Raw genomic sequence first — 24,479 nt, 5'->3', positions numbered from 1 at the left:
CTCCCTGTGGCTTTGGGAAATAATTGGTCAGTATTTAATTAAAATGTATTTTATGTTAGTTTGTTAGCTTTTGAAATGTAATTATGGTGATCTTGTACAACCTAAGTGTAGCGACACATTTCCTGCCACATCCGAAACGGCTCACAATTAGCCAGCATTCCGGCTAAGGGAGATAGCCTACGGGGGTTTGTGAGTACGCGTCTTTTGCAGCATCTGCGTCCATGGGGGCTGGGTTGAGGGAGGCTTAAAAGCAAGGCTGTTTAGTTCGAATAAAGCTATCTTTGACTGCAGTTTACTGACACCGCTACAACGTGTTTTTATCGCTGGCTGTCCAGACGGAAGGTGCTGAAACGCTTTGTCGCGTGTCTGGAAGAAGTGAAAACTTTCCTGGGCAGCAAAGGGCTCACCTTTCCTGAGCTGGAACAGCCAGAGTGGCTGGAAAAGCTACACTTCATGGTAGACATGACAGCGCACCTGAACACGCTGAACACAGCTCTTCAGGGGAAAGGACGTACAGCCCTGCACATGTTGGAGGATGTTTTGGCATTCGAGCGCAAGTTGACAGTGCTTGCCAGAGATTTACAGAAAGGCACTTTGTCTCACTTCCCCAATTTGAGAGAGTTCAAACAAGGTCACGACATGATAATTTCGGAGTATTTACATTCTGCAATCATCGCAATGCAAACATCGTTTGGGAAACGCTTCTGTGAGTTCAGAGAGGAAAAAAACACATTATCCTTCCCGGTCACTCCCTTAAGCATCGATCCTTCCCTACTGAATACGACTGCATTGGCAGGTGTGAGTCAACCTGATCTTGAGATGGAACTGGCCGACATAGCCGACAAAGACATATGGGTGTCCAAGTTTAGACGCTTGACAGCAGACCTTGAAGATGTTGCCCGTCAGAAGGCCGTTCTTGCTCAGAAACACAAATGGAGTGATATTGAAAACCTCACAGATGACAGCTTGCGATCCTGTGTAAAGATGAAGGTGACATCATACAGCCCTGATGTGCAGACGCTGTGCGCTGAGGTCCAGGAGCAGAAATCCCATTAACCAAGTATGATAAATATTTTAATTGCCTATTATTTTACTTATATTCATATTTTTTCATTGTTCAGTGAAATAGTCCTTTCATTTTTCAGGATGACAGCTGGTTGACGTTATTTTTGGTTTGCTGCTGGCGGAAAATTTAAGTTCGGCGTTTTTCATAAATACAAGAAGGACTCAAATAGACATTGAATATTTTACTTAAAAGTAACTTTCAACCCAACGTCTTTTTTTCGGAGTTCAAAATGTTTTTGTTGCATGCAGAAATGTAATTTCGTTTTCTCTGCAGGAGTTCATCAATTTCATAAATGCAACACATTATAGTTTGTTTATACATAGCATAAAGGCAAAAAAAACGTTGTATGCAGTGTTATTTCATTTTAAATGTCAAACGGGTTTTGCGGCTCCCAGTGTTTTCTTTTCTGTGGGAAACGGGTCCAAGTGGCTCTTTCAGTGGTAAAGGTTGCTGACCCCTGCCCTAGACAAACGATAGAGCTATTGCTTAATTGGTGATTATTATTATACCCGCGTTTTTAGATTGAGTATTGACAACGTATTTTATCTGAATGTCTGTATTAATCTTATTTTTGTGCCCCTTTATAAATAAAGACTTTTAAAAATAGTACCATTAGACTTCAACGGTTCTCTCTATCTTTGCTGGTAAGTGACCCAGTTACGGGGTACGTAACAACGCCTTCACCCTATCACCTTGCATCATGCTATCTAAATGTTAACCTTTTAATTAAAGCATCTTCTCTCAACCTCAGTGCTTTGTGTCTTGCTCGAGATTCTGGTCCCCAGTGTCTCCATCTTAAAATCAAAGCAGTGAAAACCCAGGAGATAGGTGACAGAAACTTGGTGTGAGGCAGAGTTTTGTCCGACCATTGTCCACGAGGAACAGAACGTGTTCTCAGGTGGGTGGTGGAGGGAGACAGCCAGAGAATAACAACAGCAGAATAAAGGAAGTTCATGGCCATCAGACGGTTAAGTGAATTCACCAGCTCCTGTGGCGGTGTGACTGAGATTGCAGAAGCCTGCTGAGTCAAGACCAGATCGAGGAGCTGCTCTGTCTTTGTGTGACCTTTAGTGTGTTCAGACACAGTAAATGTATCGACTCCTCACAGATAAAGATGTTTCCCAAAGAACCAGGAGCAACAAGCTTAGCGTGAACAAGGTACTTCCAGAAACATTCTTTCAGAGTCACTAGTTGTGAGCCAGAAACAGAGAGTTAGACCAACGTGTGCTCATAGGATCAGGTTCCAGAGGGAAACAAGCCCTTCAACCCACTGATCCACACCAGCCATCAAGCACCCATTTACATTCAAAGTTCAAAGTACATTTATTATCAAAGTATGCTTACAACCTTGAAACAGCCACAAAACAAAGAAGCGCCACAGAACCTGTTTAAAGAAAACCCCCACACAACAAGGCCATCAAATGTGAGAGATAAAAAAAATCAGGCCAACAAGCAAAAAGCAAACAGACGGAGGGTCTCGGTCCGAAACGTCGACAGCGCTTCTCCCTATAGATTCTACCTGGCCTGCTGCGTTCCACCAGCATTTTGTGTGTGTGCTGCTCGAATTTCCGGCATCTGCAGATTTCCTCGTGTTTGAGACGTCAGGGGTAAGTTTTTTACTCAGAGTGGTGAGTGCGTGGAATGAGCTGCCGGCAGGAGGCGGATAGGGTCTTTTAAGAGACTTTTGGATAGTTACATGGAGCTTCGTAAAATAGAGGGCTATAGGTAGGCCTGGTCAGTTCTGAGGTAGGGACGTGTTTGGCACAGCGTTGTGGGCCGAAGGGCCTGTATTGTGCTGTAGGTTTTCTTTGTTTCAAACTGTAGAGTCCACAGCTATGAGCAGTCCAGATGCTGTTGGCTGCAATCAGTCCCAGCTCAGAAGAAGAGTATCCAGTAGTTTTGTATGCTGCCTGTAAGATGTCACCATTGGTCACCGGCAGCATTAATTTTATTATTATTATTATTCTCTCCACAGTTCGTTAACTCTGTTACAGGGGCAACATGCAGGGTCTGCACTGATGGTGCTGGGAGTCGGGTCTAAAGCCAGGTTACTGGTGCTAAAAGGCAGCAGATCTACTAACCCCACCACCATACGCGGCAATACCTGCACACTGGTTCTACGTTTCAAGAAGCCAGGGGACTTGTTCCTGGTGTTCAAACCCGTCAGTATTTCAGCAGTCATTCAATCACTTAGTCATTACAAAATGCTGTCTGTGGGATCTTGCAGTGCACAAATTCCATCACTGGCATGGATAAGTGGTTTGGATGATTTGCCACCATCTCCCTCTGGTGCCCCTCCTCCTCTCCTCTCCTCTCCTCTCCTATCAGATTCCCCCTTCTTCAGTCCTTCACATCTTCCAGCTTCTTACTTAATCCCTCCTCTCCCCCTCACCTATCACCTGCCAGCTTGTACCTCTTTCCCTCCCCCGCCCTTCTTGTTCTGGAATCTTCCCATTTCCTTTCCAGTCCCGATGAAGGGTCTTGGCCCAAAGCGTTTATTGTTTATTCCCCTCCATGGACATGGCCTGACCTGCTGAGTTCCTCCAGCATTTTGTCTGGTTGCTCTGGATTTCCAGCATCTGCTCAATCTCTTGTGATTAAGGCCTGTTCCAGTGCTGTTGATTCAGTGTCCATCGACTGCCCTGTTTCCCTAAAGGACAGCACCCACCACACCTCAAAGTCACTTGCATGACACACACTGGAGGAACTCAGTGTAGGCTGCCTGACCTATTGAGTTCCTCCATCATTTTGTGTGTGTCACTCAAGACTTCCAGCATCTTTTGTGTTGAAAGACACTTTGTTGGTTCTGAAGTCCCCAGACCACAGAGGTGCAAAACTTTCTTCATAAAATGCAAATATGTTAATAAGCCACCTTAAAAAAATTTTGCTCGAACTGGAAGGACTGTAGGTCAACCGTGATGAAGTGGTGGAGCAGACTCGATGGGCTGAATGGCCTGATTCTGCTTCTGACCCTTAATGGTGGTGGGGAAGGAGGTGAATGGCACCTCTGCTTGCATGGATAAGTTTTCATCAACTGCTATAAACTGGGTTTCACTGCTCTGCTCTCAGTATCAGCTTACCTCAGTGCTGGCCGGTCGGTTCAATGGTTTGAAGTTGCTTTCCTTCATGACTGCCAGGTCGAAACAATGGAACTCTTCACCCAGTGATGCTGTGGGAGCATCTTCGCCAGAAATGCAGCAGCTCGAGGGGACAGCTCACCAGCTTCGACTCAAGGGCAGTTACGGATGGACGATAAATGCTGGCTCAGCCTGTGATATCCTTATTCGGCAAGTAGTCCTGGATTTGCAGTGTTACCTAGCAATCAGACTGGATGGATTGTTAGAACCGGATATTTGAAAGTGAGTTGGTCACCCAGTTAGTTCTGTGTGACCGTCATGCTGGCTCTGAGCAATCTGAGGGCTACACAGAGACAGACAAGGCAAGACGTTTTCTCTCAAAAAGAGAGGCTTAAGATACTGGTCAGACTGTATTTGGAGTATGTGAGCAGTTCTGGGCCCTCTATCTAAGAAAGGATGTACCTGCATTGGAGAGGGTCTGGAGGAAGTTCCTGACAATTAACCTGAGAGTGAAGGGGTTAATGTACGAGGAGCTCTGGGCATGTTCTCACCGGAGTTTAGAAGAATGGGGGAGGGGATCTCATTGAAACCTGCCAAATGTTGAGAGGGCAAACACGAGGAAATCTGCAGATGCTGGAAATTCAAGCAGCAACACGCACAAAATGCCGGCGGAACACAGCGGGCCAGGCAGCATTGATAGGGAGAAGCGCTGTCGACGTTTTGAGCTGAGACCCTGACGAAGGCAGCTGCCGCTTGGCCCGGGTTCCTGCAACATTTGTTTCTTAGCTCCAGATTCCAGCTTGTGCAGTCTTGTGGGCCCTGTGCAAAGCTGAAGCTGCATTCTGCTCAACCACAGTCTCACTAAGCAGCGGGGATGGCTTCTGCCCCTTATTTGTATGTATTAGGTTCTCCCTCTGCCTGTAAACACTCCAGTGATATCATGATCCCAGAACCGATTAACTCCAGGAACCTAAACTCTGGAATTACATTCCTAAACCTCTCTGTATCTATTGCTACGCTCCTTATAAATCCTAGTGTTTCTGGTCACCTGTCTGGACTTGCTTCAAGGGTGCCATCATTAAGTTTTATTTGTGGATGTTCCTGTGAAGTTTTGGTGAGGAGTCCGAGCTTAGATTAATTTAGGAGCTAGAATTTAGGCACTTAAAGATGCAGTTGCCAAAGGCCAAGGAATAAAAATCTGCAGCACACAAGGGGCCAGAACGGGGAAAAAGTTGCACACACGCAGAGCGGAAGAGGCCACAGAGAGAGAGGGATGAGTCTGGGGTGGAGGGGACCACAGGACTGGGGGATCTGGGGCAGAAAGGGGCTACAGCAAGAGGAAGTTGTTTGGAGCTGGAAGGGGGGTGTCACTGAGATGAGAGGTGGCCAGATGCAGGAGCATGTTACAGAGATAGGAAGGAGGGCTGCAAGCTAATGTTTGAAGATGTCAGAGACAGTACTTATTAAAGGGTGTGAGCTCCCATTCATCTGGAACTTCAGTCAGGCGGACGGACCGGAGCTGGGATCATTCCCAGCTCGACCTGGAAAAGTTTGAGAGAAGTTCAAATCCACAAAGGCATGTTGAAGGATAAATTGTTTCTCCTGCGAGGAGGGCAGTAATCAGGATGAATCGCCGTATCATAGGGTTCAGCCAAACATATATAAACTGGAAGGTGACAGAGAAAAAGAAAGAGTGAAGGATATTTTCCTGTGGGGTTTTGTTGCGATCGGGAAAATGTTGAGTAGGGAGAGAATCAGTAATAACTTTCAAAGGAGAAGCAGTTAAATCACCAGGAGGACTAATTAGAAATCTCTTTCCAAGTGCCAGCTGAAACACAATCGCTATTGGCGTGGGAGGGGCTACCAGCCAGCCACAGGATAGGCAGACTCAAGGGGTGGGTGCAGGTTACAGATAAGAGGGGGTTCAAGGACTATAATAGGTTACAGATCAACAAGGACTTGAGGTGGCAGCATTTATGTAAAGAGGAACAGCTTTGGGGTGGGGGTGGTGTTTGAAGAAGGTGCTTATAGAGCGAGGGAGGGAAAGGGTTATAGGCGTGGACTGGAGCCACCAAAAGGCTTTCTTCTTCATCTTTTGCTGCCACACTGTGGTGGAAGTAAGAAGCTGAAACACGGGCCAGGAGAGAGATAAAGATCTTTTGTAAAGATTGGCTTTATTTGTCAAATGCACATCGAAACATACAGTGAAATGCATTGTTTGCGTCAAATCAAATCATCGAGGGTTGTGCTGGGCAGTCTGCAAATCCTGCCACACTTCTGGTGCCAACATAGCTTGCCCACAACTCACTAACCGTAACTGTACATCTTTGGAGTGTGGGAGGAAACCGCAGAACCATGAGGTCACAGGGCAAACGTCCAGACGAAGGCTGGAATTGATCCCTGACTGGTGATAACTGGCACTAACTGGTATGCCACCCAACAACTTAGGAGCCAAAGTAACTTTGCTTTTCTCATTCTGTAAGTCTTTTTTTTACAAACCCAGAAATTCTATGAGGATCCAAACTGTAACTCATCTCACTGGCTTTGAGTGAAGGAGGGGTGATGAGGGGCGTGAGGTGGGGAGGAACGCCGCTGGTTCGTCCATCCCCTCCTCTGTCTCCCCAGGAAGCTGCTCAGCTGAAACAGTGCCCGAATTGTCCCCGTGCTCCGGTCTCCAAGCCTCCCGCCGATTTCCCTGAAGAGGATCGGTAGTGCGGTCGTCCTCCCATCGTCACGAGGGAGATGTCAGGGAGTTTGTGACTGTGCTGGGAGTGCTGCTTCTTTCTCTGTTTGGCCGACTGCCTCTCAGATGCCAGGCTGCAGTATTCCAATGAAGATAACAGGCAGCTATTGGTCGAAGATGGGTGGCGGGTTGGAGATACGTCTCTACCAAGGAAGGTGTAAGTTGCTCCTTTCCTCCGCTAGCTTGCATCTCACCCTTGGGCAGGGTATGGCACCTGCATGCCCCCTCCAATTAGGGTCACATAAAGCTAAGGGATCAGGTGGGGGATGATCGTACGAGCAGCCGGTGCACATCACAAGTCCTGGTTATGTGACCACTGACGCCAGGCAGACCATCTCTGAAGAGAATTGGTAATGCCTGGGGGTCACCTGTCCTGTAAAGACACTGTGCAGAAGAAGGCAATGGCAAGCCACTTCTGTTGAACAGTTTGCCAAGAACAATCATGGTCATGGGACCATGATCGCCTACATCATACAACACGGCACAGAATGAACAAAGATGTCACAGACATCATTTGTTAAGCTGACTGAGTTCCTGCTAATCTTGGACGCCAAATAGATGGATAGATTTGTGCTGGGATCTCTCTCTTTAGACCAGGGAAAGCTCGAGAGGTGCTCAAATCCACGAAGGCATAATCTTCAAATCTTAGGAGTTAAAGGCCAATCAGCCCGTCGTATCTGAGTTGGCAGGTGATGGAGGGTAATTGGTAAAAGAAACAATGGAGGATTTTTATCCCTGCTGTGTTTTGTTGTGGTCTAGAAAATGCTGAGTGGGGAGAAATTCAGTAAGAACTTCTAAAGGAGAATTAGATAAGACAAAATCATCAGGGAGAAGGCTAATTGGAGAGCTCTTCCCAAGAGCCAGAAGATGTAAAACAGGCCAAATGGCCTTCACTGTAGCATCATTTATTTTGTGAAAGAACAGAGCAAAACTACTGGGAAAAAGTTAAAAATTAAAGATTAAGTTAGCTTTATTTGTCCTCCAGCATTTTGCGCCTGTTCCTGTAGACAAGGGGTTCTTAACCTGGGATCCACTGACTGCTCAGGGGCTGCAGCTAGATTCCAGAGGGTCTGTGAACTTGGATGGGAAAAGATTTACATCATTTTTGTCACTAACCTCTAACTGAAATTTAGCATTTCCTTCAAGTATGGTAAGCAACAAACAACAGTAGTATTTTGATAATTGTATTTCAATATAACAGATTTTTTTTGTAATCCAATGTGTTTTATTTTTATATTTTTAAATACATTATTCTGAGAAGGTACCCATAGCCTTCACCGGACTGCCAATGGGGTCCATAGGCTTCACCGGACTGCCAATGGGGTCCATAGGCTTCACCGGACTGCCAAAGGGGTCCGTAGGCTTCACCAGACTGTCAAAGGGGTCCATAGCCTTCACCGGACTGTCAAAGGGGTCCATAGGCTTCACCGGACTGCCAAAGGGGTCCATAGGCTTCACTGGACTGCCAAAATGGTCCATAGGCTTCACTGGACTGCCAATGGGGTCCGTAGGCTTCACCAGACTGCCAATGGGGTCCATAGGCTTCACCAGACTGCCAAAGGGGTCCATAGGCTTCAACAGACTGCCAAAGGGGACCATAGGCTTCACCAGACTGCCAAAGGGGTCCATAGCCTTCACCAGACTGCCAAAGGGGACCATGGCATAAAAAAAGGCTTAGAACCCCTGCTTTAGACAACAAAGTGCAAGGTCAAAGCAAAGTAAATTGCGAGGTTAGCATAACTCTTTACATTATAGGCAACCCGAGTTCAATTCTGGCTGCTTCCTGTAAGGAGTTTGTACGTTCTCCCTGTGACCACAAGGGCTTCCTCTGGATGCTCCGGTTTCCTCCCACAGACCAATAGGCAGGTTAATTGATCATTGTGGTTGGTCTAGGACTAAATTGGGGTTTGCTGGGCAGCATGGCTCGAAGGGCCAGAAGGGCTGATTCCATGTGGTATCTCAATAAATAAATTTTAAAATAAAACCTTTCAACACCAACCTCTGGAGACAAAAGAGATTATAGATGCTAGAACTTGGAGCAACACCCAAAATGACGGAGGAACTCAGCAAAGTTTAACGTGAATTTATTATCAAAATGATTATACTACCTTGAGATTTGTTTTCTTGCAGGCATTTACAAGAAAATAAGAAATGCAACAGAATTTGCAAAAACAACCTATATATAAAGTCCAAGTTCAAGTTTAATTGTCAGTCAACCATACACGTGAATGTTGGTTGTTGATCGTATCTAACAATGACAATCTAAGGTGTAAAACACAGAACCAACAGTCATGCACAGCACACAATACATATAGCACGTATAATTATGATAGCAGAAAAAACATGCATGCAAAAACAAATAATAATATTAAAAAATAATAATATAGTGTCATGGCCTGCAGATTGATGGTGCATGGGATGTTGTCCTAGAACCAAGAATACGTTAACAACGCTAGAAGAGCGCAGCAGGTCAGGCAGCATCCGTGAAAAAAGAGTAGCCAATGTTTCGGGCCAAGACCCTTCATCAGGAATGGGGGGGAAGAGAGGGCCGAAGCCCAGTAATAGAGATAGGGGAGGGGGTAGGGCTTCTTTGTCTCTACAGTTCTTTCATGCTTATCCCCTCCCCCTCCCCCTTTATCTTTCCTCTGATTGGTTTTCCATCTGGTGCCCCTAGGCCCTTCCCCCTCCCCTATCTCTATTACTGGGCTTCGGCCCTCTCCCTCCCCCCCCATTCATGATGAAGGGTCTCGGCCCGAAACGTTGGCTACTCTTTTCTCACGGATGCTGCCTGACCTGCTGAGTTCTTCCAGCGTTGTGTACGTATTTTTTGATCCACAGCATCTGCAGTCGTATTTTTGTGTCCGAGAGCCATGTTCCTGCAAGAACAAGCCCATAGCAGTTCCTCATCTCGCTGCAGATGAACGCAATCCAGCTTGTCTTCTACTGAGTGAACACTGGAGGGCAGCACTGCTGGGCAGGGCCAGCCCAAATGCAGCCTGGAATCCGCGAGGGCCCGGTCTGCGTGACAACCAAGGCCACACAGCTCCCCAGCCAACAAACCCGTGAATTGGACTCGCAGTTTTCTGCATTACCAATGTTCAATGGTGTCTTGCGATCGCAATAAGATCCGTTTGTTGGATCGCGCACTGCCCCTATCGCCTTCTTCCCTGGGTGGCTGAAGCAGTCTGAACCACAGTGACGACAAGTCCACTGCTATCGAGCAGCTCACTGAAGGGGTGGACTTGCAGTACTTGGTGATCTTACTATCCACCAGTATTTTGCAATCGTAAAAAAACCCGTTAAGGATGAACAATGACTTGACAAAGAACTACTGTACAAAAGAAGACAAATTGCATAAGTAAATAAACGAGGACATGAGTCCTTGAAAGTGAGTTTGTTGGTCATAGAATCAGTTCAGGGTTATGGTTATACATAGAAGTTATTCACACCATTTCAGGAGCCTGATTTTGTGGGGCCTAGGGCTTCTCTACCTCCTGTCTGATGGTAGAGGATGGAAGAGAGCAGATCCTGGCTGGTGGGGAATTTTGATGATGGATGCTGCTTTGTTGTGGCAGTGCTTTGTGTAAATGCATGATCAGGACTGGAAAGGAAAGAGGCAGAAGCCAGAATAAGATGGGGAAAGGGGAAGGAGTACACTGGCAGGTGATAGGGAGGGAGGGGATGAAGTAAGAAGCTGGGAGCTGATAGGTGGAAGAGGAAAAGGGTGGAAGAAAAGATAGAGGACCATGGGAGGAAGGGAAGAGGCACCAGAGTGGGGTAATGGGCAGGTGAGAAGAGAAGGGTAATGGGGAATGGAAAGAGAGAGATGGGGGAGGAATTACTGGAGATTAGGAGAGATTGATGATCATTCAGTCAAGTTTGAAGCTACCCTGGTGGAATCTTTCAGTGACCTCATCATGGCGTGCTGGGAATGGGAATGGCGACGGGAAGTCAAATTGAAATGGGTGGCCGGTGGGTAATCCTGCCTGTTGTGGTGGATGGAGTGGAGGTGCTCGCCAAAGCATATCCTTCCATTCCTTCCTCCAACTGCCCTGGGGAGGTGTGTGTGTTTGTCTCAGGAGGGTGTGCTGGGGCAGGGGAGTACACAGGGACAGAAGCATCTGTAAGGTCAATACACACCCATGCAATCATCTGTTTGGACTTCTTCCATCTGGCAGACGTTAAAAGATTTTCTATGCCCGCACTTCCAGGCTGAAAAATAGCTTTTTCCCCAGAGCTTTAATTTCTCTGAACCAATCGATCAAGCATTATCCATAAATTTGTGATATTGCTACTTTTAATACTGGTTTTATGGCTGTCATGCATCTGAGTTGTGCTTTTGTACTGCTGGACATTGGTTGTACTGGCCGGTTACTTGATTTTATTTATTGTTTATTTATTTTATTTGTTGTTTTATAGCATTGAGTACGAGAGTTTTGCAAACTCATTTTCACTGTATTGGTGCATGACAAATTGTACTAAGCAATGACAATGAAGATATTTCAATTTCAATTTCAATGTGCATGCGCAGTGTGTAAAGTGAGGAGTCGTGCAGGGTGGTGTGTGCACAGTGGGTGTGTAAAGTGTGGTGTGCAGGCAGGTGAATTCTCCTGCCTGTGTTACACGCTGGTGTTTCTGGACCAGCGTGCCCCCCACCCCCCGGGCGCTCTGGGTCTCCAGCTGCTTCGTGCCCGCTCTGGCACTGCCCGAGCCTGAGCCGGCCGCTGTGCCCTCATGCCCTGACCCCAGCTGTACCTCAGCACTGGAAGAGGCCGCGCTCTCTCCTCTCGGGGGGGGGGGGGGGCCAGATCGGTCAACAGGGAGCTCGTCGGCTCAGATTTGTCAGCTGACAGTCGGACGAAGGAGCATTGCACCTCGATGCCACGGGAGTTTGAGCTTCCGTGGTGACAGGGAGGGAGTGACCGCTTTGGTTTAATGGGCGACCAAGTGCTGGTTGCAGGAGAGTGTTCCCCCACTCCCTTCTGCTACGAGGCCGCTAACTATTATTGATGCTGAGAACTTGCCCACCCCTGACCTCCAGCCTTCCAGACTGTCAGGGGAGTCCACACGGATGGGAAGGGGCGGGGAGGGTCTGAACAGTCACTCCCCCTCGTCGGGAGAATGCTCGGCAGGGCAAACTTCTGACCCTCCACTCAACCAGGAAAAGAGTCTAGGCCAAACACGGGCCCAGTGCTATTGTTCCCCCTGCTATCACATTTCTGGACCAGAGACCATAAGGTATGGAAGGAGAATTAGGATGGTCCATGAACTCTACTTCGCTGTATCTCTCTCTCTCTCCCTCCCTCCCTGTCTCTCTCCCTCTCGCTCCCCCTCTCTCTCTTTCTCTCTCTCTCGCTCCCCCCTCTCTTTCTCGAATATTGATGTGAGCAAATTTATTAAAGATTAGTTTCATTTGTCATATGCATATCCAAACATCAAAACTTGCTGTGAAATGTGTCATTGTACATCAACGATTTGAAAATAAGCAAGTATAAGCAAAATAAGCTGCTCCCAACTTACTAAGCCTAACCTGTACGTCTTTGCAAGGTGGGAGGAAACCAGAGCACCTGGAGGAAACCCACATGGTCAGGGAGAATTTATAAACTCCTTATTGAATTGAATTGAATTGACTTTATTTCTTACATCCTCCACATACACGAGGAGTAAAAATCTAAGTTATGTTACATCTCCGTCTGAATGTGCAACATGCAAATTATAGTAATTTGTAATAAATACTATGTTCAGTAAGATAGACAACAGAACAGTCAATGTAATATAGAGTGCACTCAAATCAGTGTGAGTTCATCAGTCTAACGGCCTGGTGGAAGAAGCTGTCCCAGAACCTGTTGGTCCTGGCTTTTATGCTGCGGTACCGTTTCCTAGATGGTAGCAGCTGGAACAATTAGTGGTTGGGGTGATTCGGGTCCCCAATGATCCTTCGGGCCCTTTTTACACACCTGTCTTTGTAGTCCTGAATAGTGGGAAGTTCATATCTACAGATGCACTGGGCTGTCCGCACCACTCTCTGCAGAGTCCTGCGATTGAGGGAGGTACAGTTCCCATACCAGACAGTGATGCAGCCGGTCAGGATGTTCTCAGTTGTGCCGCTGTAGAAAGTCCTTAGGATTTGGGGGCCTATACCAAACTTCCTCAACCATCTGAGGTGAAAGAGGCACTGTTGTGCCTTTTTCTCCACACAGCTGGTATGTACTGACCAAGTGAGGTCCGCAGTGATGAAGATGCCAATGAACTTAAAGCTGTTCACCCTCTCAACCCCAGATCCATTGATGTCAATAGGGCTGAGCCTGTCTCCATTCCTCCTGTAGTCCATAAACAGCTCCTTTGTTTTTACAGACAGTGGGGGCAATTGAACTCGGATCACTGATCGCTGGCACTGTAAAGCATTACATGCACCACTACATACCCCACTATGTTTTTTCAGTCTACCTGCACCACGCTATTTACCTATATGAAAATGAACTTGACTTGCTTTGAAAGGATCTGTCAAGGACACAATTAAGCAGAAAGTCAGTTTAATAAAGTACTTGCAAATTTAACTTTTAATAGAAGAAAATCAGCATTTATTCATGCATTCTGGTGAAAAATCTTTCCTCGCTGTGTGTGAACTGTTGTAAACTCACCTCCCGTTTGCGTTAGTTAAGGATGGTCACTGGCCCTCAGGGTCGGTCTGAGCTGACCTCACCCAGCCACCGTAGTTGGATTGCTATGGATGCCAGCTTGGGCCTGCATAGTTCTGGCGGAGCCCCAGCTGCTGGAGCAAAGGGCACTATGGAAATAGTAATCTATTTTTGAACTACAGAACAAGCCATGGAAAATCACTGGTGTTTCTGCTGCTCCTCTGCGGTGTTGAAAATGTTGAAAACTACAGAGCTGTAATCAAATCTCAGTTGGTTTCTCTGGCTAGAATGGACAAAGTATGACACATGGCCCTGACTTTTCCAAAAGGATCAAGGGATCAACAATCACGGATCAATTTTATACAACATACATATTCACATGTATTTGGAATTTGCTGTGTGTGTTGGTCCGGGCACGACTTGCAACAAAAGAAAAACAGCATTCAACAATTATATAAAAAAAGAATGATATAAAAATAGAGGTTGAAATGGATATGTAATAAAATGTGCATAAATACATAAATACCAGCATGTACAGATGGCTTCGGCATTGTCTAAGGCTTTTGCACAGTACTGTATTTGTCAACATGGAGCGGCAGAGAGCGAGTTTGTAATCTGGCAGGAACAAAGGCTGTTGGGAATGCCAAGGGTGGCACACTGCCATTGGAGGGGTGTGGGACATGTGGCAGCAAAGGAGTGTTGGGGCAGTGGGTGGCACAAATGCAGATACAACCAACCCTGAGACACCAGGCAAGGTCAATTGATCCCAAACAATTGGCTTATTGATTATTACAGAACGTCTCTGGCGCTTCCCTCTTCCTTCCCCTCTTCCCATCCATGATTCCCCTCTCCCTGCCCCCTTCCCACTCTCAGTCCGTGATGCACCATCAGTAACTCACACTGAGACGTAAAGGCGAGATATCGGCTTTTATTGACTGGAAGAAGGAACCAGCAGTGAGTGACCACCATACTACATCCTGGAGACTGAGAGGCCGGGCTCAGGCCTCAATCGCCTTTATACAGGGGTCTGTGGGAGGAGCCACAGGGGCAGTCAGCAGGGGGCATGTCCAGACAGGTATATGTAGTTCACCACAGTCTGCAATAGAGGCCCATATCAGAATCAGATTTATCATCGCTCAGGTATGTCATAATTTTTTGTTGCAGCAGTACAGGGTAATATACAATTGCGTGAGTACTATGTGCAAGTCTTTGGCCCCCTAGCTACATACATGTGCTCAAGGCTTTTGCACGCCAGTGTATTTACAATGCAAACTGCATTATAATAGTGGGGTTAAAGTGCTTACAGTTTACCATTAAGGTGCATAAAGGTACACAAGCTATACTGCTCTGGAACCTGCCCGTCATACAGTAAAGGCAATTCCCGGATCATGGTATTACATTCAAGGATGGTACTCTGGTCTTACTCTGATCATATGAACCATCTCTTAAACGGGCCCTCTTTTACATCAACAGTCATAGCTGACAAGTTGATGATGGATTAGTTCTGTGCCCAGTATTTGGTCTCATTTGGAGGGATGGGGGCGAGTGAAGTGGGTAATAAATAGAGGGGGGTTCGGGTGGGGGGCTAAGTAGGATGGCTGATCAGAATAACTGCTTGGAGGAAGAAACTTTTGAGATGGTGTGAGTTTTTTGTTTCGTAATAGCCCTATAATGCTATGCTGAAGGGAGTTTTGGAGAAGGCAGTTTGCAGCATGGGTAGTGTCCACAAAGCTTTCTCCTGCTGGCTTCTTTGTCCTGGACAAATGCAGTGATGGTTGACAGCGTCCAATGACCTTTTCTTTCAACCTGAAGGTTTTGTATACTGTGTTTGAGGACGCGGTACTAACCAGACAGCTGATAAGTAGATGCTCTCGTGAAGGCGGTGTAGGGTGTTCCAACAGGCTCCCTTGTTCACCCTGCACATCAGTCAGGCCATAGAGTCATACAGAATAGAAAGAGGCCCTTTGGCCCCAATCTTCCATGCTGACCATGGAACCCACTCAGGTAGTCCCATTTGCCATGTTTGGCCCACATCCCTCTGACCCACAACTACATTGTTCGAAGTACATGCATTCGAGCACATATGGGGTATCCAGGGAGGGGTAGCAGTTCTGATAAAAGGATTTGCCTTCTGGGGCAGCTCCCCACCAGACACTCACCTCTCACCTGTGGCTCCACGTAGGTGTCTGCACGTGACAGCGGCCTCACCCCAGTACACCCTACGACAGGTGGGCTAAACCACGTGAGGGCAGCTGTCAGCCTCACACCCTTTTGAGACAGGGGCATGCCTGTCCTCGCTTGCGAAGTCAGCTCTGGTGGACGAGATCGACGGTGAGGGTGGCGGTATGGCGGAGAGCAAAGAGCACGACGAGGCACAGAAATGGCCATCCACGGCAACCAAGGAAGACCCCAGCCTGCGACTCTTGTTCGTACCACTGGACCCGGACTTCCGATGTCGAGAGAGTGGAACTGTCGCAGTGCAGCAGCTTTTCCATTTGAAAAACTCTCCTGCATAGGTCTGCTGTCATCGTTGGACACAATGGACAGCCACCATATTATACACAGCCTTGAGGTTCGTCTCCTTACAGGCAGCTACACGACAAGGAAATCCAGTAGAACTGTCAGGCACCCACCGTGCAAACAACAGGAGTAAGCAGACAGCATTCAGACAACACACACAAAATGCTGGTGGAACGCAGCAGGCCAGGCAGCAGCTGTAGGGAGAAGCGCTGTCGACGTTTCGGGCTGAGACCCTTCGTCAGGAAAGCATTCAGAACTGAAGCTCACAAAAGAGAGTCTGCAGCCAGGAGGCAGTTCATCGCTGCAGTCGATCCAAGAGCCCGTCAGTTGCAAAACAGAGCCTCAATTCAGCGGGATGAATGAACCTCGAGAGCACTGGCCTGTTCCCCTGTCTCCAGCCCCGACACCCTGATCTCTTCATTCTGGCCCGGCGCTTAAATCAGTGACACATTGGCTTGATCCTCGCTCTCGGGCCACACTGCCTCAACTCTGCCTCGGTTCTGCCCCCTTGAATATCGACTAAACGCTGTTATTGACTCTATTTCTACCACTTTCTCCAGAAGCTTGTTCTATATACCCACCCCCCCCCTGCAATGAAGAAGTTACCCTTTTAAACCTTTCACCTCTCAGCTTAAACTTAAGCCCTCTAGTTTGTAGTTACCCTTCTTTGGGAAAAAGACCATGTACCTCCCGTACCTAATAAAGTAGCCACTGAGTGTACGTTCACTGTCTTCTGCTGCTGTAGCCCATCCACTTCACGGTTCGACGTGTTGTGCATTCAGAGATGCTCTTCTGCACATCACTGTTGTAAAATGTGGTTAATTGAGTTACTGTCGCCTTCCTGTCCATTTGAACCAGTCTGGCCGTTCTCCTCTGACCTCTCATTTACAAGGCATTTTCACCCACAGAACTATCACTAACTGGATATTTCTTGCTTTTCCCATCATTCCCTATAAACTAAGGAGACTGTTGTGCATGAAAATCCCAGGAGATCAGCAGTTTTTAAGATACTCAAACCACCCCGTTTGGCACCAACAATCATTCAACAGTCAAAGTTACTTAGATCACATTTCTTCCCCATTCTGATGTTTGGCCTGAATTTTAGTTGAATCTCTTGACCACGTCTGCATGCTTTTATACATTAAGTTGTTGCCACAAGATTGGCTGTTTAGATATTAAGGAAATAAGTGCAAATATTATTATTTGCATTAATAAAATGGCCACTAGTGTATAAGGTCTCTCCTCAATAAGTAAGGCTATTCAACATCTCCACCCAGTAATCCACCCCCAGAGTTAAAGTACTGTATGTACAGACTCTCTTGTGCCTACCATCACTTTATGAACATACAAACAGTTTATGTGTATTAGCAATCTTACATATTTATATTTATTGTGTTTTTTATTATTGTTGTGTTTTTTTGTACTGCATTGGATCCGGAGTAACAATTTTTTGTTCTCCTTTACACTTGTTTACTGGGAATTTTATTAAACAATCTTGAATCTTTCATTAAAAATTTTTTACTAGACAATTTTGAATCTAGTTTACTCCGCAGGGTCTCACACAAGCAAGGAATTTTATTGCACCCTGGTTATATGACAATAAACTAACCAGAACCGGAATGAGGGAAGCCGATGAGGCAACACGGAGAGTGTGCAAACCCCACGTTGGGGATCTGATTGAAACATACAAGATTATTAAGGGATTGGACACGCTAGAGGCAGGAAACATGTTCCCGATGTTGGAGGAGTCCAGAACCAAAGGCCACAGTTTAAGAATAAGGGGTAGGCCATTTAGAACGGAGTTCAGGAAAAACTTTTTCACCCAGAGAGTTGTGGATCTATGGAATGCTCTGCCTCAGAAGGCAGTGGAGGCCAATTCTCTGGATGCTTTCAAGAAAGAGTTAGATAGAGCTCTTAAAGATAGCGGAGTCAAGGGATATGGGGAGAGGGCAGGAACGGGGTACTGATTGTGGATGATCAGCCATGATCACATTGAATGGCGGTACTGACTCAAAGGGGCAAATGGCCCACTCCTGCACATATTGTCTATTGACAGCACTGGAACTGTACCACCAGCTCCCCAAGTCTCCTCTTCCTACACAACTGTCTAGGCTCCATCTCAATTTGAGTTTAATGGCTCCAACATCAACCAACGTGCCTTAAGCTCTGAAGTTCTCTCCCTGACCATCTCTGCCTCTCCACCTCCTCTTATAAAACACTCCACAAGACCTACCTCTCGGTCACCTGCCTTAATACCGTTCTTTCTGTTTCCTTGGACTTTGATTTTGTTCAATAACAACCCATCTCAATGCCCCAGCACGAGTTGCTTTTGGAAAGATGCTGTATAAATGGATGAGCATCACACTTTTTAAAAGCTATTTATTAATGCTTTTTGGGAGGGTGATTTTAGATGCATATCATATTTATACTGAGTTAAATACTGTATGTAATTAGTTTTGCTACAATAAGTGTATGGGACACTGGAAAAATGTTGAATTTCCCCTTGGGGATTAATAAAGTATCTATCTATCTATCTATCTATCTATCTATCTAATGCTGGAGGGACTCAGCAAGTCAGGCAGTATCTATGGAGGTGAATAAATAGTTGGCATCTTGGGCCAAGAGCCTTTATCAGGATTTGCAGAAATCCTCCAGATTTTGTGTTGTTATTGAAAAAAAAATCAAAGAACAAGGAACCAGTATCTGTAGAATCTCTTGTGTCTATATACAGTATACGGATGATATTTTTGGCAGAAAGATGAATTTCCTATCTTCTAGATTGGAGCATGGGAGACTCCTCTTTCTGCCAAAAACAACAACCGTTTATACGGGCACCAGAGATTCTGCAGATGCAGAGATGTTTGCTGGATCCTCCTGAGTATTGTGTTCAGTTCTGGTCACCTCATTACAGGAATGATGTGGAAACTTCAGTGAGAGTGCAGAGAAGATTTACCAGGATTCTGCCTGGATTAGAGAACATGCTACGAGGGAAGGCTGAACGAGCTTGGGCTTCTCTCTTTGGGGCAAAAGAGGATGAACTTACTTTACCTTATTGTCACGAAACAATTGATACTAGAGCGTACAATCCTCACAGTGATATTTGATTCTGCGCTTCGCACTCCATGAAGTACAAATCGAATTAAATATAATAAAAATTTAAATTATAAATCATAATTAGAAAATAGAAAGGGGAAAGTAAGGTAGTGCAAGTCAGGTCCGGATATTTGGAAGGTACGGCCCAGATCCGGGTCAGGATCTGTTCAGCAGTCTTATCACAGTTGGGAAGAAGCTGTTCCCAAATCTGGCCGTACGAATCTTCATGCTCCTGAACCTTCTCCCAGAGGGAAGAGGGACAAAAAGTGTGTCCGCTACTCCTTCTGAAGTCAACAACCAATTCCTTCGTCTTGCTGACGTTGAGGGATAGGTTATTGTCTTTGCACCATGCCACCAGGTTCTTAATTTCCTCTCCGTACTCAGACTCATCATTACCCAAGATACGGCCGACAATTGTGGTGTCATCAGCAAACTTATATATTGAGTTCAATTGAAACTTGGCTACACAACTACGGGTGTACAGTGAGTACAGCAGGGGGCTGAGTACACAGCCCTGTGGGGCACCGGTGCTCAGAGTGATTGTAGAGGAGAGCTTGTCCCCTATTCTTACAGCCTGGGTCCTGTCTGTGAGGAAGTTGAAGATCCAGCTGCAGATCTGAGTGTCAAGACCCAGGTTCCAGAGCTTAGGAATCAGGATGAGAGGTGATTTGATATGATTATAAGAGATAGGAGTGGACAGTCAGAGACTTCTTCCCAGGCCAACAATGGCTAATACCAGAGGACATTCTTTTAAGGCAAATGGAGGAAAATACTGGGGAGATGTCAGAGGTAGTTTTATTTTGCACATAGAGTGGTAGATGCCATGAACACACTGCCGGGTGAGTTGAGTCTAATACATTAGGGACTTTTAAGAGGTTCTAAGGTAGGCACATGTTTGAAAAAAAATGGAGGGTTATGCGTGTGGCAAGGGTTAGGTTGGTCTTGGAGCAGGTTAAAGTGTCTGCACAACATTGTGGGCTGAAGCCGGTACTGTGCCGCGCTGTTGTGTGTTCTATGTTCTGTGACAGCACAGATACTGTGGGCTGAAGGGCCTGTGCTGTTCGATGTCTGATGCTGGGGAGGGTGGAACGTGGGATGGGTCACTAACAGGCTGGCACGGCAGCTGAGCAAGGGGAATTGGTCGCCGTGGGAACAGAATTTGCAGCAGAGGTGAAGAATTTTAAAAGCGTTCATCACTTTTTAAGAACATCTGCCTCTTCATGCAGTGAGTTTTCGAGGAGGAAGGGAGGGACCGGAATATAGACTATGACTCGACAAGGCAAAGCAAGCGCAGCATATGTTCTGACACATCCTCTCACTTTGCACCATACTTGCTGTTCATTCAATTTTTCTTATTTTAAATAACAAAGTTCTTTCGAAATTGGGAGATGAGACCTGGAGCTCCCTCAGGCTCAATGGGGCCCTTTCCTTCCATTGTGGTTTGTTCCTGTTTTCTGAATCCCTGAGTCACCAGGCCTGGCCTGGAGATGGTCACTGAGTCATTTCCTTTCTGAGGATGACATCACCTCTTTTTAAAGGATGTGACCGTCGCACCATCCCTCGGCAGCGTGCAGCAGCAGAGGGCGACAGAGAGGCAAGCACGCCTCAGGCAGCCAGCCTTCGGACCAGACGGTCTGACACAGTGGCGTTAATTCTGTCCGAACTTCAACATTTCTTCCACTGTAATTTTAGCTATGGTCCAACTGCTGGCAGCCTCTCCTGAGGAGGGTCAGTAACATCGTAAAGGATCCCACTCACTCCGCTCATGGACTCTTTGTCCCACTCCCTTCAGGGAGGAGGCTACGTAGCATCCATGCCAAGACCACCAGACTCAAAAACCGTCACTTTTCCTAAGGAGTAAGGCTGATCAACACCTCCACCCATTAACCCACCCCTCCGCCACTACATTATCACTTCCTGTCAGGGTCACATGATGTACTCCTGTGCCTAGCGTCACTTTATGGACATACAATTAACCTATGCATATAAGCTATCTTGGATATTTATATTTATTGTGTTTTTGCAATTATTGAGCTCCTTATCTTAGTGTATATTTTATATGTTGTATTGGACCCGGAGTAACAACTATTTTGTTCTCCTTTGCACTTATGTATTGGATGTGGCATTAAATAATCTTGAATCTTAAATAAAACTGATGTTCTCAGTATTATTTATTTTGTTTTTGCACAGTTTGTCTTCTTTAGCACATTGGTTGTTTGTCAGTGTTTGTGTGTAGCTTTTCATAGCTTCTATTATATTTCCTAGTTCTACTCCGAATGCCCGCAAAAAGTGAATCTCAGAGTAGTATATGGTGATATCAACGTTCCCTCTAATTGTTTTTACAGCTGCACAGACCAACCATATCCCTGAGCAGGATGTTTTACACAGCCTGAAAACTAGGTGGCCCTTTAATAAAATATTGCATGGAAGAAAACTCCAGCTGCGCGGCAACAAAAGCAGTGTGCACGGGAGCATTTCCGTCACCGTGCAGCCGTGCAGCTTAGCAGGACCAGTGGGTGACCTGGACGTACTTTGATAATGAATTTGCATTGATCTGACTTATCAACACTGATTCGAGTTTCTGGCAATTCTTTCCTGAATGGAGTCAGAATCAGGTTAATTACCACTGACATACGTTGTGAATGTATACATTGCATAATGTAAAGATAAATAAACATGCAGAAGAGGAACAGACGGATCGTGCGGGGTAGTTCATCGGCCACTCAGAAATCTGAAGGCAGAGGGAAAGAAGCTATTCCTAAAACATCGTGAGAGGCTCCTCAGGCTCTTGTACCCCCTCCCCAATGGTACTAATATGGAAGGGGCATGTCCCAGATGGTGAGAGTCTTTCATGATAAATATTGCCTTCTTGAGGCACCACCTCTTGAAGATGCCCTCGATGGTGGGGAGGATATATGCCCATGATGGAGTCTACAACCCTCTGCAGGCCCTAATGGTCCTGTCATTTGATGCCTCCATACCAGATGGTGATGCAGCCAGGTTCCTCTCCACCGTACATCTGTAGAAATTCACTTTGGTGATAGACCATATCTCCTCAAACTCCGAATGAAGCAGACCCAGTGGCCTGCCATCTTCATGACTGCATTTATATGTTGGCGCAGATCCTCTGCGACGTTGGCACCCAGGAACTTGATGTATTGGGCATGTCACTGAAGTTCCAGTGAATGGCCACAAGCCTAAAACATTGGTCTTGTTTTCCTCCCTCCATGGATGCTGCCTGATCTGTTCCTGCCATTCTATGTTTTAATTTCAGGATTCCAGCATCCAAGGTATTTTGCTTCAGGGACACTTTTAACAGTGGCCATGCAAAATCCAGTTCCCAGCCTCACAGTCACCCTCCTCCCACGTTCTCCTACTCACTAATCTCTTCCTGCAGGTATGTCCCACCAAATCACTCCCAGCAGAATCTGGGACAGTGAGCACGTGAGCTATGCAGTGTTGCTACAAGTTTGTGGAGCTACAAGTCCAGAGTTGTTCTACTTCTGCTGATAAATTGCTGATGCATCCGTAACTGATCCGAGACACCGTTCACCCTTTGTACAAAGAAGGCATGACAGCACCTCTACTTTCTTACAAGTTTGTGTAGATTTGGCATGTCAACAAAAACTTTGGCAAACTTCTATAGATGCAGGGTGGAGAGTGTCCGAACTGGCCTCATGTGGAAACAGCAATGCCCATGGGAGGCAAAGTCTACAGAAAGTGGTGGATACAGTCCAGTCCATCACAGGCAAAGCCCTCCCCACCATTAAAAACATTTATGTGGAGCACTGCCACGAGAGAGCAGCAATTATCACCGAGGACCCCGGCTATCCAGGCCACGCTCTCTTCTAGCTGCTGCCATCAGGAACTTCAGCTGAAGCTTTAATACAGCGCACTACCAGACAAATAGAGGGAATAATTTATGGATACTCTCAAAGCCTCCTTGGAAAGATGCAACATTCCCACCAAGTGGTGGGAATCCCTTGTCCATGCCCATTCTAATTTACCAACGGCACTGCAAACCTTTGAGTCCGTGTGTCAGGATTTGGCAGAATTCCAGGGTAGACACCAAAGATTTGGTGTCCCTCCGAAGACTCTTACAAATTTCTATAGCTGTACAATGAAGAGCCAAACCATCATGAGAACAATCTTCTCAAACATCAAGGACATCTTCAAGAAGGCAACATCATGTCTAAAAGGACCCTCACCATCCAGGACATGTCCTTCACCCATTAATACGACTGCAGGGAGAGTATAAGAGCCCGAAGACACACACTCAATGATTCAGATACAGCTTCTTCCTCTCTGCCATCAGATTTCTAAATGACCATAAAACATAGGAGCTGTATCAGGTAATTCATCCCATCGAGTCTTCTCAATTCAATCATGGCTGATTTATTCATCTTCTCAACCCCATTCTCCTGCTTTCTCCCTGAAATCTTTGCTGCCCTTGCTAATCAAGAACCTGTCATCCTTTGCTTTAAAATACACCCAATGACCTGACCTGCGTAGCCACTGTAGCAATGAATTCCGCAGAGTCACCACCCTTTGGCTAAAGAAATTCCTCCTCATCTCTGTTCTAAATGGATGTCCTTCTATTCTGAGGCTGTGCCCTCTGGTCCTGGACTCCCCCCACCATAGGAAACATCCTCTCCACGTCCACTCTATCCAGGCCTTTCAATATTCAATAGGTTCCAATGAGAGCCTCTTTCGTTCTTCTAAATGGTCTATGAACCCACAAGTACTACCTCATTGTTTTTTAAATTTTGCATTAGGTATTTTTGTGATTTATAATAATGTTATTATGTCTTTGCACTTTAATGCTACCACAAAGCAACAAATTTCGCATCATCTAAGCTAGCAGTAATCAAGCTGGTTTTGATTCGGAAGGAGCACAGCACCACCCACGCCAGCTACCAACCCATCCTCTCGGCTGCCTTCTGGTCCACCTAGAGCTGAGTCCAGAGGTCCCTTTGTGACCTCATCAACCACCTCGCAACCCACAGAACAAAAACGAAAGTAAGTCATTCTCGGTCCTGACTAAGAAAAAGATCTGTTTCTGGGATGTGGGTGGAGGGAGTGTTAGTCAACCCTCTACCAGAGAAGATCTCTGCCCAGATGACTGCATCTCACCCTCATGGGTTGACCGTCCCACGGTCCAGACTTTGTCCTGTACTGGCTTGCTGCTGCTGTGCCATCTAGTTACTGGACGTTGATTGGCTTCTCCAGGGAAGGGGACGGGTTTGACATTTAATCCACAATTTGCTTTTTTTCCCCCCAAATCAAGTTCAGCGAGATTCAGATCCAATTTAATCCCAAGCATCAATTTCTACCTTTAAGTT

The 24,479-nt window shown here is 46.2% G+C and overlaps 1 long non-coding RNA gene across 8 annotated transcripts in view; it reads left to right on the top strand.

Moving 5' to 3' along the window:
* LOC132396092 (uncharacterized) overlaps positions 1 to 24,479 on the top strand; it is a 58,720-nt gene that overhangs the window by 16,861 nt on the left and 17,380 nt on the right. The window contains exon 3 of one of the 8 annotated variants that reach the window (XR_009512858.1): positions 23,972 to 24,156. The exons of 2 other annotated variants lie outside the window; for them this stretch is intronic. This is a non-coding gene — a long non-coding RNA (uncharacterized LOC132396092). 5 more of the 8 variants (XR_009512862.1, XR_009512859.1, XR_009512863.1 and 2 more) reach the window with 5 other exon arrangements.

This window comes from Hypanus sabinus, chromosome 6 (genome assembly GCF_030144855.1).
Source record: "Hypanus sabinus isolate sHypSab1 chromosome 6, sHypSab1.hap1, whole genome shotgun sequence".
NCBI lineage: Eukaryota > Metazoa > Chordata > Chondrichthyes > Myliobatiformes > Dasyatidae > Hypanus > Hypanus sabinus.
The sequence above is the reverse complement of the archived record's forward strand: the minus strand, read 5'-3'. Positions and strand labels throughout refer to the sequence as shown.